Below are 14,866 nucleotides of genomic sequence, written 5' to 3'. Positions count from 1 at the left end.
AACTATGAACAAACTACTACTGTTTACATTCACAAATGTAACTGGTTTCAAGATACTTTCAATGCTATAAAACTAGATTAAGCCAAAGTGTTTCTAGGGCAGAATCGCACGTTAGTCAGACCAAAGACCATATATCAGGGTCAAACACTTTCTTTTTCAACCACAGATAATTCAGTGACGTTATTCCTGTCAAGGTTAGTAATGATAATCTACAAAAAAATAAATAAAACCGTCCTCAAACTTTCAAAGCGAACAGACATATATGAGAATCCTGTAAATATCCAGAGTAGCTTGGTAAATATTGAGTCTACTGTGGAGATGTAGTTTAGTCTAGGGCTGGGCCACTCAGGACACATCAGGGCCCAAGCGTGGTGGGGCACACAGCTGTGTGATGACCGGATGGCTGGGCTGGAGAGGGGTCCAAGGTAAAACCTATTCAACACAGTAATTTTGATTCAGCTACTCAGTTCAAGTGGTTCTCTGTTGCTGTGTTCACTTCTCCGAGAGCACAGAATGAACATTGAACACAAAAAATGATTTTATTGTTATTTGATATTCAGTGTAAAAATAATTGGGATCTCTGGGTGTAATGGATCAACTGGAAATACAGATTAAAATACTTGCAGACATTATGTAAGCCTTTTTGATGAAAGATTGACAAAGCTGACTCATCATCAATTAGTAACAGAGAAAAACACACTAATGTCCTTCTCAATTAGACTGAATATCATCACAGGGGACACACAAACTTTCCACACATTTTATTCTCCTCTTCCTTTTCTCTCTCTTTTTTTACCTGTGCCAGCCGAACTAAACTCACCTCATGCGGAGAGTAAATTAAATTATTTGAGTGCTGCTGTGGGAAAGATAGTGTTGCTGAGTTGGGACAGCCAAGAGAGGAAGTCTAACTGTGAAGATGGCTAATGTTTTGGCAGAGAGGAGTAGACAGATGTCATTAGGCTGTATATTCCTATCAGGGTGATGGGTATTTTACTAAAAGGTTTCAACTTAAGCCTAATTCACAGTCTACAGTCGCAGAGAAGGGATAACCCGGCGTACCATTTTGATGCGGCTTTGACATCCCCATTTGCGGTCAACGCACAGCCCAATCACGCACCTCTCCAAAATTCCCAACCAACACGGCATACACGTTTTGGACTCTGATAGATGCTTAAGACCTAAGTCCTCATACACACTCACATACATTTTTTTTAAACAAACAATATATAAGGCCCAAGAATACTTCAATCTATTTAGTACAGGCTTAACTGCATTAACAACAAATACGGAAAGTAATATGACATATTTTGGGGAATGATCCTCGGGTTCCAGATGCTGATGACAGGTAGCTGTTTTCTGGGCTGCTGGGAGAAAGGATGTCTTGTGACGGGCCTTTAGGTTATTATAGCTGGTGACTGTGCGGAGGTGGAAGGTTGTTGGTAACTTTTTCTGTAACACGCAAGTGAGAGAACATGAAATATAATTACATCCCAAGGTTTACGCCCATTGGTTGAGAGAGAGAGAGAAAGGTGATGATTGTAAAGTGTGTACCAATAGGGTTAATAAACAGCAAGCGTGAGGAATGTGCGTTATTGTGCCGTGCTCATAGGGTAAAAAGTAAATGGGTGAATGGCATTCCGCACATGGCTAAATATAAGGAGAACAAACAAGATGCTATGCCTGTAGTTTCTTATTCTATGTGAGTTATGTTATGCTTACTGGATAAAGTTAAAGCTAGCGTTCAGGCCAGCCTTACTGATTTGAACCTTTGTAAACTACATTAATGTAAGGCCCTTTAAAGAGTGAAGGTTGGTTGTTGTTGACTACTAGGTCACCAAGAGTGGATGAGGGTGGTATTACACTGAGTGGTATAGAAAAACAACACCAAAGGAAGCTAGTGTTCCTAGCCAGTGTTGTGGATTCTCTGCTCTGTTTGAAAGCATGTATTAGGGTGGTTGATGCTCAAGATAATGTGTTCTCTGATTCACACACATAACCAACATACAGTTCAATAATCAGACATTTTTATAGTTCACTTATCACGAGACATTTAGGACGGAAACACATACTTATTCTCAGCATGCTCCTCATGGTTGACAGCCCATGCAGAAGCAGAATCATCCACAAGTGGCCATGCAAGCATGAAGATTCTGCAAAATGCAGACATATATAGTGCTTTCAAGGTTTAATTGAACACGGCTTGTGAGACTCCTCTCTCCACTCAAACAAAACAACAAAAAAATGTATGCTCACCCCCAGTGCCTCAATTAGACTATAACATCAATTATAGCTAGAAGTTTGCAGATTCTGCCAAATCACTCTCAGACGCCCCCACATAAGAAATTCAGAGGACATTTCTTCTTTGCTGGGGATCTGCCAGATGGGGCTAATTTAGATGCCTATTTTTCTCAGCTTTGGCTTTTCCATTTTATAAGGAGTGTATGAGTTTGTAAGAAAATCCCTGAGATAAAAGTGTAATGTCTTCATCCCTCCCTCACCCGTCCCTTCCCACATTTGTATATCTTTCTCTATTCATGTCTTCCCTCTCTCTGTCTCTCTCACACACCCACATGCACTCTCTCGTTCTATCTCTCCCCAACTCTCTCACTCTCTCTCTCTAGCCCTCTTTCTCTCCATTTTTCTATCCATGTATCCCTTAATTGCTTCCTATGAAGCCCGATAGATGGTTAATAAGGCACTAGAGGTACATCAACAAATCAATGACATCTTTAATTGTGTCACATCCACAGTCCCCCCTTAAATGTGTCTGTTGTGATTGTTTGTTTATTGGTTGGTTGGCTGGCTGGTTGTTTTACCTTTGAGGCCCACTGTGATGTGCTCAGCATACCCACTAATCAGGGCCCTGTTGAGGTGTCTACTTTCTTGCCTATCTGAAAATCATGCTGCTGCTCAGATGTGAGGTTTTGCTAGATCAGTTCCACAGGAAACACATGCATGCTCTGCAATGATGTCTGTCAGTCTGCTTTCCAAAGTCTTAAGTTGCCTTAATCGGAACATAATATTAATGTAGCTTTCAAGACAACAGTTTATGTTTAATTGATCCCTGGTTCATATCTGGTTTCATACCAATGGAATATATGAGAGATTCAAGATACAGTGCCTTGCGAAAGTATTCGGCCCCCTTGAACTTTGCGACCTTTTGCCACATTTCAGGCTTCAAACATAAAGATATAAAACTGTATTTTTTTGTGAAGAATCAACAACAAGTGGGACACAATCATGAAGTGGAACGATATTTATTGGATATTTCAAACCTTTTTAACAAATCAAAAACTGAAAAATTGGGCGTGCAAAAAAAAGTATCTCCACAGTAAAACGAGTCCTATATCAACAACCTGAAATACCGCTCAGCAAGGAAGAAGACACTGCTCCAAAACCACCATAAAGCCAGACTATGGTTTGCAACTGCACATGGGAACAAAGATCGTATTTTTGGAGAAATGTCCTCTGGTCTGACGAAACAAAACTAGAACTGTTTGACCATAATGACCATTGTTATGTTTGGAGGATAAAGGTGGCTTGCAAACCAAAGAACACCATCCCAACCGTGAAGCACGTTGGTGGCAGCATCATGTTGTGGGGGTACTTTGCTGCAGGAGGGACTGGTGCACTTCACAAAATAGATGGCATCATGAGGTAGAAACATTGTGGCTATATTGAAGCAACATCTCAAGACATCAGTCAGGAAGTTAAAGCTTGGTCGCAAATTTAGGTCAAATAATCCTATAGAACATTTGTGGGCAGAATTGAAAAAGCGTGTGCGAGCATGGAGGCCTACAAACCTGACACCAGCTCTGTCAGGAGGAATGGGCCAAAATTCACCCAACGTATTGTGGAAAGCTTGTGGAAGGCTACCCAAAAAGTTTGACCCAAATTAAACAATTTAAAGACCATGCTACCGAATACTAATTGAGTTTATGTAAACTTCTGACCCACCTGGAATGTGATGAAAGAAATAAAAGTTTAAATAAATCTCTCTCTACTATTATTCTGACATTTCACATTCTTAAAATAAAGTGCTGATCCTAACTGAACTAAGACAGGGTATTTTTACTTGGATGTAATGTCAGGAATTGGGAAAAGCTGAGCTTAAATGTATTTGGCTGGGGTGTATGTAAACGTCCGACTACAACTATATAAATATATATATATATGTGTGTGTATGTATCGATAACAGTCACTTATTAACCATAAACCCATATCAGTCTCATTCTTCTCATTGACCATCACTAACTTCTTGATTCTGCAAGAATCCCAGCCTTTTCTGATTATTCAGTGCTGCAAAAAATGATTTAATTTACTAACTAAATAATTCCACAGAATACACATACACACTTACATGAGACAAAAGTCCCTAGTGGAGTGTTTGTTAAGGAATGTAACGTGTTTACGTGTAAATGTCTTTGTTCGTCATTTCTCTTAAACCAATCCATCCTTCTATGGTAAAGGCTCGTTGGGTGTAAGGCTCTTGTTGTCCACCAGAGGTCACAGTATCCTTCTTACAGTGGCATGTGAAAGTATTTACCCCCTATTTTGTTGCCTTACAACCTGGAATTACATTTTTTGGGGGGGTTGTATCATTTGATTTACACAACATGCCTACCACTTTGAAGATGCAAAATATTTTTATTGTGAAACAAACAAGAAATAAAACAAAAAAACAGAACTTGAGCGTGCATAACTATTCACCCTCCAAAGCCACCTTTTGCAGCAATTACAGCTGCAAGTCTCTTGGGGTATGTCTCTATAAGCTTTGCACATCTAACCACTAGGATTTTTGCCCATTCTTCTAGGCAAAACTGCTCCAGCTCCTTCAAGTTGGATGGGTTCCACTGGTGTACAGCAATCTTCAAGTCATACCACAGATTCTGAATTGGATTGAGGTCTGGCCTTTGACTAGGACATTCCAAGACATTTAAATGTTTCCCCTTAAACCAGTTGAGTGTTGCTTTGCAGTATGCTTAGGGTCATTGTCCCGCTGGAAGGTGAACCTCTGGCCCAGTCTCAAATCCCTAGAAGACTGAAAAAGGTTTCCCTCAAGAATTTCCCTGTATTTAATGCCATTCCATCATTCCATCAATTCGGACCGGTTTCCCAGTCCCTGCCGATGAAAAACATCCCTGCAGCATGATACTGCCACCACTGGAGATTCCCCTTCCGCCTTCGAATTTAAGACAGGTGTCAAAACCGTCCCGCCCCCCCCTCCCTCCCCTCTTCTGTGGGTAAGAGGGTCTGGTTGTAGTCAGCTATTTACCAAGCTGATCTGAGGCGTTGGATCCTCGACCAAGAGAGTCATGACAATGTAGTGGACAGAACACACAATGGATTATTTTTAACCCAGCCATTTAGGTCACTTAGTTGGGTAGTTGAGCTATGATCCACCGGGTCAGATCAGAGACTGGAGGCATGGTTTAGTAGGGCTGGGGATTTCAGATGGTTAATTTTGGCCACCCATGAGAGAAAATGTCATTCCGGTTGATCATTTCTGTTGTATAGGCATTAAATGTTAAGGTTTAGCACTGGCAATTTTGTAGTACCAGTTGAGAACTTCTAGTGCCTATGTGTCTACAACAGACTGTCAAATGAGGTGCTCTACTTGCATTGGCATAACCATCAAACACATAAACTGATACAATTTCACTGAAGGTTGGCATAAAATACACATATATTTGACTGTGTCCCCAAATGTGCTAATGAGCCCCACCAGTACACTGTCCCACCTATCAAAGCGCAGTGACGATCGTACCTTATATTTGAAATATTGTGTAGAAAAATTTCCCATTACACCCACAAGGTACCAAACTGTACAATGCGAGTTCATATGCATTTCACCACACCCACAATAACATCTGCTAAACACGTGTATGTGACCAATAAAAATTGATTTGATGTTTACCTTTTTTTTACACCAGGTAAAAACACTGTTCTCAAACCATACCCTCATTTTATGAAATATATTATTCATACGTATTAACCTGGTTGCACTGCAGAAGCATCTATGCACTCCCAACCAAGAGGTAGCAAGTTCAAATAATTAATGTACAGTATACTCTACATCAAGTGTCCTTGGTTACGTTGGTGATGATAATTTGATAATTATTTACTTGATTCTGTGCAGCTTTGAGGAAAGTGTAGAAATGCATTCTTGCCAATAAGCGTGTGGCGATATCTGTTTCACACTCACAAATATGGTGGTGTAGCTTTGGGGGTGGGAAATTCCAGTCCTGAAGGGCCTGATTGCTGTCACAGTTTTTACCCAGCTCCAGCTAACACACCTGACTACAATAATCACCTAATCACGATCTTCAGTTTAGAATGCAATTTTATTAATCAGCTGTGTTTGCTAGGGATGGAGAAAAAGTGTGACACCAAGCAGGCCCTCAAGGCAGGACATTTCAGGTTGCTACTGATCAAAAGGTTAAGATTTCAAATCCCACTTAAGGAGTCGCAAGTGTGTGCACAGTACAATATTTTTTACATTATTTGAAATCAGAATACAGTAGCATACTGTCATTTTATAGATATAGCACAAACAAGTTGTTGTATACAGTTTATTTAACTTTTTTTTTAGCAAGTTTAGGCAAAGTGCAGAAATGTATTCTTGCCAGTCTCCATTATGTCCACAAACCTTGTGGCACAACAGGAACTTCAGATAGTCAGTAATAAAGAGGTTGTGAATTGAAATGTTAAGTGAGGTTTTGTCTGAAGTAATTAACATACAGCAGCATACTGTACTTTAACATTAGCACTTGCTTTTAACTGTGAAAATACAGTAACTAGTTGTAGATTTACCATATTTTCACTGCAACTAGAAATGGTCCAGGGAACCATAACACAATGTTCTAAGAACGGCAGTGGTGTAAAGTACTTAAGTAAGTCGTTTTGGGGTATCTGTACTTTACTATTTATATTTTTGACAATGTTTACTTTTACTTCACTACATTCCTGAAGAAAATAGTGTAGTTTTTACTACATACATTTTCCTTGACAACCAAAAGTACTTGTTACTTTTTTAATTCTTAGCAGGACATAGGAATTGTCCAATTCACTCACTTATCAAGGGAACACCCCACTAAACACAAATGTTTTTGTAAATGATGTCTGGGTGTTGGACTGTGCCTCTGGCAATCCCTGGGTGACTTTTACGTGAGTCATTCTATTAAGATATCTTTATTTTTACTCAAGTATGACAATTGGGTACTTTTTCCATCAATGTCAATTATTCCTTTCAATGTAAAACATTCCAAATTACATTTGACACCTGGGTTTTCACATGCACTCAAATGTTGTCATGTGTAGTGTCATGGTACCACATAGAGAAATTGTTCCTCCCCAGGTTGTCACATTTATATCCTGAGATTGTGTTTTCACATGTGTTCACGTGTTGTCATGTGTTGTTTTATGTTATTACATGTTGCTTCACATGTTGCTTCTGTCATGACTCTCACTCCTGGGTGAGGATCAAAGATAGCCACCCCCCCTCCTCTCTCCCACAAGAGAGGAAGGGTGGAAGTTGTGGCGGTTTTATTACATAACGGCCGGTCGTAAACTTTCTCTCCCTTGCCTTTGCAGTATTGAGAATGGAATGTGAGTGTTACAACAGAGAGAGACTTGCCAAAACATTAACATGTAAAGATTGGACATTGTAACAATATTTCTAACATAAAGAATGAAACAATAATCATGTCATATCATTTAGCATTTTGTGAGGTCATTCTGGATGGTATAACAAGCAATGACAACAAGCTCAGTCCGATGATGCTGTGACACACCGCCCCAGATCATGACAGACCCTCCACCTCCAAATCGATCCGGCTCCAGTATACAGGCCTCGGTGTAACGCTCATTCTTTCTACGATAAACGCGAATCTGACCATCACCCCTGGAGAAACAAAACGGTGACTCGTCAGTGAAGAGCACGTTTTGCCAGTCCTGTCTGGTCTAGCGACGGTGGGTTTGTGCCCATAGGTGACGTTGTTCCCGGTGATGTCTGGTGAGGACCTGCCTTACAACAGGCCTACAAGCCCTCAGTCCAGCCTCTCTCTGCCTATAGTGGACAGTGTGAGAGTTGACAGAGAGATTGTGCATTCCTGGTGTAACTTGGGCAGTTGTTATTGCCATCCTGTCCTGCAGGTGTGATATTCAGATGTACCGATCCTGTGCAGGTGTTGTTACAAATGGTCTGCCACTGCGAGGACAATCAGCTGTCTGTCCTTTCTCCCTGTAGCGATGTCTTAGGCGTCTCACAGTATGGACATTGCAATTTATTGCCCTGGCCACATCTGCAGTCCTCATGCTTCCCTGCAGCATGCCTAAGGACGTTCACACAGACCAGCAGGGACCCTGGACGTCTTTCTTTTAGTGTTTTTCAGAGTACATAGAAAGGCCTCTTTAGTGTCCTAAGTTGTGTCCTAACTGTGACCTTAATTGCCTACCGTCTGTAAGCTGTTGGTGTCTTAACGACCGTTCATTAATTGTTGATGGTTCATTCAACAGCATGGGAACCGTGTTTATGCCTCCCGTCGTCCTCGGGTCAGAGTGACCCAGGCCCTGCGTTTGGAGTGGTCCCCTCTGTGCTCGGGGTCAGAGTGACGCAGACAGCCGGCCAGCACTAGCAAGGTCTATGTTATTGTGTCTACTAAGAGTGGCGAGGTGGTGTTCGAGGGCTCCCCCTCTGTGCTCTGGGTCAGAGTGACCCAGCCAGCCACTAGCGAGGTGTATGTTATTGTGTCTACTGTGTGAGGCGGGGCTCCCCCTCCATCCTGGGGTCAGAGTGACCCAGGCCCTGTCTTTCGAGGAGTCCCCTCTGTGCTCGGGTCAGAGTGACCCAGCCAGCCAGCCACTAGTAAGGTGTATGTTATTGTGTCTACTGCGTGTGTGTGTGTGTGTGTGTGTGTGTGTGGCACTCCCCCGCGGTGAGAGCGAGGCAGTAGGAGAGGCTGTGTAAAGGCCTCCCGCTGTCCTGTGTGCAGGTAGAGCAAGGCCCCTGAGTTCAGCGGTCCATGTAGTGCACATGGCTACACAAGCCCAGCGGTGCTCTGACAGGGGTGAACAGCAGGCACGGCTACACATGCCCGGACATGTCCCACGGTGTGCAAGAGGGCAGCCAGCCAGTGGTGCATCAGGGGTGAACTGCACACGGCACACGGCTACACACTCTCAGTGGTGCGACAGGGGCGAACGCATGCCCCGTTGATTCACCTAGTCTCCCTTGTAAGCTGGCCGTAGAGACGATACTAATATTGTCAGCAACACACAAAGTCGTCAGCTCCCCGGGCCGTGTGCTCTTCCCCACTGCTCAGTGGACCTAATCAGTGGACACAAGCCACCATGGGAAATGCGCGGCGCAGGTCCTAGAACAGATCTTCTCCAGCGTCGATCAAGACTACTCTGATTCCGAGGAGGAGGAGGAAGAGGTTTCGGAAGACGAAGACGGGAAGGAATACAAGCGCGAGGAGGAGGCCGATGACGTATCGCAGTCGCTCTCCCGGAGGAAGAGGTGGCCTACGCCCAAGCCGAAAGGGAGACATTGCTGTCAAAAAACTGCAAAATCAAATGGTCCCCCGTGGCCTATCGCCGCCGCGACAGAGCCCGTGTGATCTGCCACGCTGAGCCGGCCTTGACGCCGAGCCCCACAGCCTTTGTCGTGTCGCGCGCCCACCTTCCACCTGTTCGTCACGCCGGCAATAGAAAGGATCATTGTGGACATGACAAATCTGCAGGGGGCGAGAAAATACGGCGACGGCTGGCGAGCCATGGACGCAACGGACCTGCGGGCCTACGTAGGGCTGCTGATCCTAGTGGTCGTCTACGGGTCCTGATGCGATGTCGCGGCCAGCTTGTGGGACGCGGAGAGCAGCAAGAACCGTGTTCCGTGCTACCATGCCGCTCAAGGTCTTTCACAAGTACTCAAGGTGCAGACGGATGACTACTCACTGGCCCCTGGTCATCTTCCACGACATCCTCGATGTGTCCTACAATGCCTTACTCATATGGCGAGAGATAAAGCCTGACTTGATGCCTGGGAAGTGGAACAAGAGGAGGGTGTTCATGGAGCAGCTGGGAAAGGCACTTGTTTAGCCATTGATCCAAAGAAGGCAGCATCTCCCCCGCACGGAAGCGGCATCAGAGTGCTAAGGCGGCTCGTGATCAACAACTTGAGCAGCCCGTCCTACAGAGTGCCCGGCCTCCTCCACGCTCGCTGCCCCACCGCGGCAAGTAAGGGGAAGAGGTGTCAGCTCTGCCCACCCAAGAAGGACTCCAAGACACACACGGTGTGCTGCAGGTGTAGGAAATACATCTGCAAAGGCTGTTCACACGCATACTGTCACACTTGTGCCCATCGGGCGTTTAGCCAAGACGGGAAAGGGTGACACGGGGTGTAGGCACAATACAAGGACGGCGGGAGGGTTTAAACCCTTTACAACGAAGATCTGTGAAGTTATTTGGACTTTTACGAATTATCTTTGAAAGAAATGGTCCTGAAAAAGGGACATTTCTTTCTTTGCTGAGTTTAGTTCAGACAGTGCAGCAATATCTAACATGTAATCTAACAATTCCACAACTACCTAATACACACAAATCTGGAGTAAAGGGTTAGAATAAGAATATATACATATAAATATATGGATGAGCGATGACAGAGCGGCAAAGACAAGATGCAATAGATGGTATAAAATACAATATATTCATATGAGATGAGTAATGCAAGATATGTAAACATTATTAGAGTGCCATTATTAAAGTGACTAGTGATCTATTTATTTCAAGTCTCTATTTAGGCAGCAGCCTCTCTCTGTTAGGGATGTCTGTTTAACAGTCTGATGGCCTTGAGATAGAAGCTGTTTTTCAGTCTCTTGGTCCCTGCTTTTGGTTTCATTACATACAGTCGAGAAGAACTACTGAATATAAGAGCAGCATCAACTCACCATCAGTACGACCAAGAATATGACTTTCGCAAAGCGGATCCTGTGTTCTGCCTTTCACCCAGGACAACGGAATGGATCCCAGCCGGCGACCCAAAAAAACGACTTCGTAAAATAGGGAAACGAAGCGGTCTTCTGGTCAGACTCCGGAGACGGGCACATCGTGCACCACTCCCTTGTATACTTCTCGCCAATGTCCTGTCTCTTGACAACAAGGTTGATGTAATCCGAGCAAGGGTAGCATTCCAGAGGGACATCAGAGACTGTAACGTTCTTTGCTTCACGGAAACATGGCTCACTGGAGAGACGCTATCGGAGTCGGTGCAGCCAGCTGGTTTCTCCATGCATCGCGCCGACAGAAACAAACATCTTTCTGGTGAGAGGAGGGGCGGGGGCGTATGCCTTATGGCTAACGAGACGTGGCGTGGTCACAAAAACATACAGGAACTCAAGTCCTTCTGTTCACCTGATTTAGAATTCCTCACAATCAAATGTCGACCGCATTATCTACTAAGGGAATTCTCTTCGATTATAATCACAGCCGTATATATTCCCCCAAGCAGACACATCGATGGCTCTGAACAAACTTTATTTGACTCTTTGCAAACTGGAATCCACATATCCTGAGGTTGCATTCATTGTAGCTGGGGATTTTAACAAGGCTAATCTGAAAACAAGACTCCCTAAATTGTATCAGCATATCGATTGCACAACCAGGGCTGGCAAAACCTTGGATCATTGCTTTTCTAACTTCCGCGACGCATATAAGGCCCTGCCCCGCCCTCCTTTCGGAAAAGCTGACCACGACTCCATCTTGTTGATCCCTGCCTACAGACAGAAACTAAAACAAGAAGCCCCCACGCTGAGGTCTGTTCAACGCTGGTCCGACCAATCTGATTCCACACTATAAGACTGCTTCCATCACGTGGACTGGGATATGTTTCGTATTGCGTCAGACAACAACATTGACGAATACGCTGATTTGGTGTGCGAGTTCATTAGAACATGCTTTGAAGATGTCGTTCCCATAGCAATGATTAAAACATTCCCAAACCAGAAACCGTGGATTGATGGCAGCATTCGCGTGAAACTGAAAGCGCGAACCACTGCTTTTAATCAGGGCAAGGTGACTGGAAACATGACCGAATACAAACAGTGTAGCTATTCCCTCCGCAAGGCAATCAAACAAGCTAAGCGTCAGTATAGAGACAAAGTAGAATCTCAATTCAACGGCTCAGACACGAGGTATGTGGCAGGGTCTACAGTCAATCACGGATTACAAAAAGAAAACCAGCCCAGTCACAGACCAGGATGTCTTGCTCCCAGGCAGACTAACTAACTTTTTTCCCGCTTTGAGGATAATACAGTGCCACTGACACGGCCCGCAACCAAAACATGCGGACTCTCCTTCACTGCAGCCGATGTGAGTAAAACATTTAAACGTGTTAACCCTCGCAAGGATGCAGGCCCAGACGGCATCCCCAGCCGCACCCTCAGAGCATGCACAGACCAGCTGGCTGGTGTGTTTACGGACATATTCAATCAATCCCTATCCCAGTCTGCTGTTCCCACATGCTTCAAGAGGGACACCATAGTTCCTGTTCCCAAGAAAGCTAAGGTAACTGAGCTAAACGACAACCGCCCGTAGCACTCACTTCTGTCATCATGAAGTGCTTTGAGAGACTAGTCAAGGACCATATCACCTCCACCCTACCTGACACCCTAGACCCACTCCAATTTGCTTACCGCCCAAATAGGTCCACAGACGATGCAATCTAAACCACACTGCACACTGCCCTAACCCATCTGGACAAGAGGAATACCTATGTGAGAATGCTGTTCATCGACTACAGACTACACCATAGTACCCTCCAAGCTCGTCATCAAGCTCGAGACCCTAGGTCTCGACCCCGCCCTGTGTAACTGGGTACTGGACTTCCTGACGGGCCGCCCCCAGGTGGTGAGGGTAGGCAACAACATCTCCACCCCGCTTATCCTTAACACTGGGGCCCCACAAGGGTGCGTTCTGAGCCCTCTCCTGTACTCCCTCTTCACCCACGACTGCGTGGCCACGCACGCCTCCCGCTAAATCATCAAGTTTGTGGACGACACAACAGTGGTAGGCTTGATTACCAACAACGACGAGATGGCCTACAGGGAGGAGGTGAGGGCCCTCGGAGTGTGGTGTCAGGAAAATAATAATAAGGAGATGATTGTTGACTTCAGGAAACAGCAGAAGGAACACCCCCCTATCAACATCGATGGAACAGTAGTGGAGAGGGTAGTAAGTTTTAAGTTCCTCGGCGTACACATCACAGACAAACTGAATTGGTCCACCCACACAGACAGCATCGTGAAGAAGGCGCAGCAGCACCTCTTCAACCTCAGGAGGCTGAAGAAATTCGGCTTGTCACCAAAAGCACTCACAAACTTCTACAGATGCACAATCGAGAGCATCCTGGCGGGCTGTATCACCGCCTGGTACGGCAACTGCTCCGCCCACAACCGTAAGGCTCTCCAGAGGGTAGTGAGGTCTGCACAACGCATCACCGGGGGCAAACTACCTGCCCTACAGGACACCTACACTACCCGATGTTACAGGAAGGCCATAAAGATCATCAAGGACAACAACCACCCGAGCCACTGCCTCACCCCACTATCATCCAGAAGGCGAGGTCAGTACAGGTGCATCAAAGCTGGGACCGAGAGACTGAAAAACAGCATCTATCTCAAGGCCATCAGACTGTTAAACAGCCACCACTAACATTGAGTGGCTGCTGCCAACACACTGACTCAACTCCAGCCACTTTAATAATGGGAATTGATGGGAAATGATGTCAAATATATCACTAGCCACTTTAAACAATGCTACCTAATATAATGTTTACATACCCTACATTATTCATCTCATATGCATACGTATATACTGTACTCTATATCATCTACCTCATCTTTATGTAATACATGTATCACTAGCCACTTTAACTATGCCACTTTGTTTACATACTCATCTCATTTGTATATACTGTACTCGATACCATCTACTGTATCTTGCCTATGCCGCTCTGTACCATCACTCATTCATATATCTTTATGTACATATTCTTTATCCCCTTACACTTGTGTGCATAAGACAGTAGTTTTGGAATTGTTAGTTAGATTACTTGTTGGTTATTACTGCATTGTCGGAACTAGAATCACAAGCATTTCGTTACACTTGCATTAACATCTGCTAACCATGTGTATGTGACAAATAAAATTTGATTTGATTTGCTTTGATGCACCTGTACTAACCTCATCTTCTGGATGGTAGCGGGGTGAACAGGCAGTGGCTCGGGTGGTTGTTGTCCTTGATGATCTTTTTGGCCCACCTATGACATTGGGTGATGTAGGTGTCCTGGGGGGCAGGTAGTTTACCCCCGGGGCCGCGTTGTTCACCCTCTGGAGAGCCTTGCACTTGTGGGAGGTGCATTTGTCATACCAGGCGGTGATACAGGCCGACAGGATGCTCTCAATTGTGTCTGTAAAAGTTTGTGTGCTTTAGGTGACAAGCCACATTTCTTCAGCCTCCTGAGGTTGAATAGGCACTAGTGTGCCTTCACCACAGTCTGTGTGGGTGGACCATTTCAGTTCGTCTGTGATGTGTTTGCCGAGAAACTTAACTTTCCTCCTTCTCCACTACTGTCCCGTCGATGTGGATAGGGGGGGTGCTCCCTCTGCTGTTTCCTGAAGGTCTACGATAATCTCCTTTATTTTGTAGACGTTGAGTGAGAGGTTATTTTCCTGACACCACATTCCAAGGGCCCTGGTAATCAAGCCTACTACTGTTGTGTCGTCTGCAAACTTGACGATTGAGTTGGATCGTGAGAAGGGGGCAGCGGTGGAGAGTAGAATAAGAAACTTTCATTTCTACATAAATC

At 44.7% G+C, this 14,866-nt stretch overlaps 1 protein-coding gene across 1 annotated transcript in view; it reads left to right on the top strand.

Annotated features, from left to right (window-relative positions):
* LOC135544568 (laminin subunit gamma-3-like) overlaps positions 1 to 14,866 on the top strand; it is a 269,997-nt gene that overhangs the window by 33,869 nt on the left and 221,262 nt on the right. The window lies entirely within an intron of this gene.

The sequence above is a fragment of the Oncorhynchus masou genome, chromosome 8 (assembly GCF_036934945.1).
Source record: "Oncorhynchus masou masou isolate Uvic2021 chromosome 8, UVic_Omas_1.1, whole genome shotgun sequence".
Taxonomy (NCBI): Eukaryota; Metazoa; Chordata; class Actinopteri; order Salmoniformes; family Salmonidae; genus Oncorhynchus; species Oncorhynchus masou.
The sequence above is the reverse complement of the archived record's forward strand: the minus strand, read 5'-3'. Positions and strand labels throughout refer to the sequence as shown.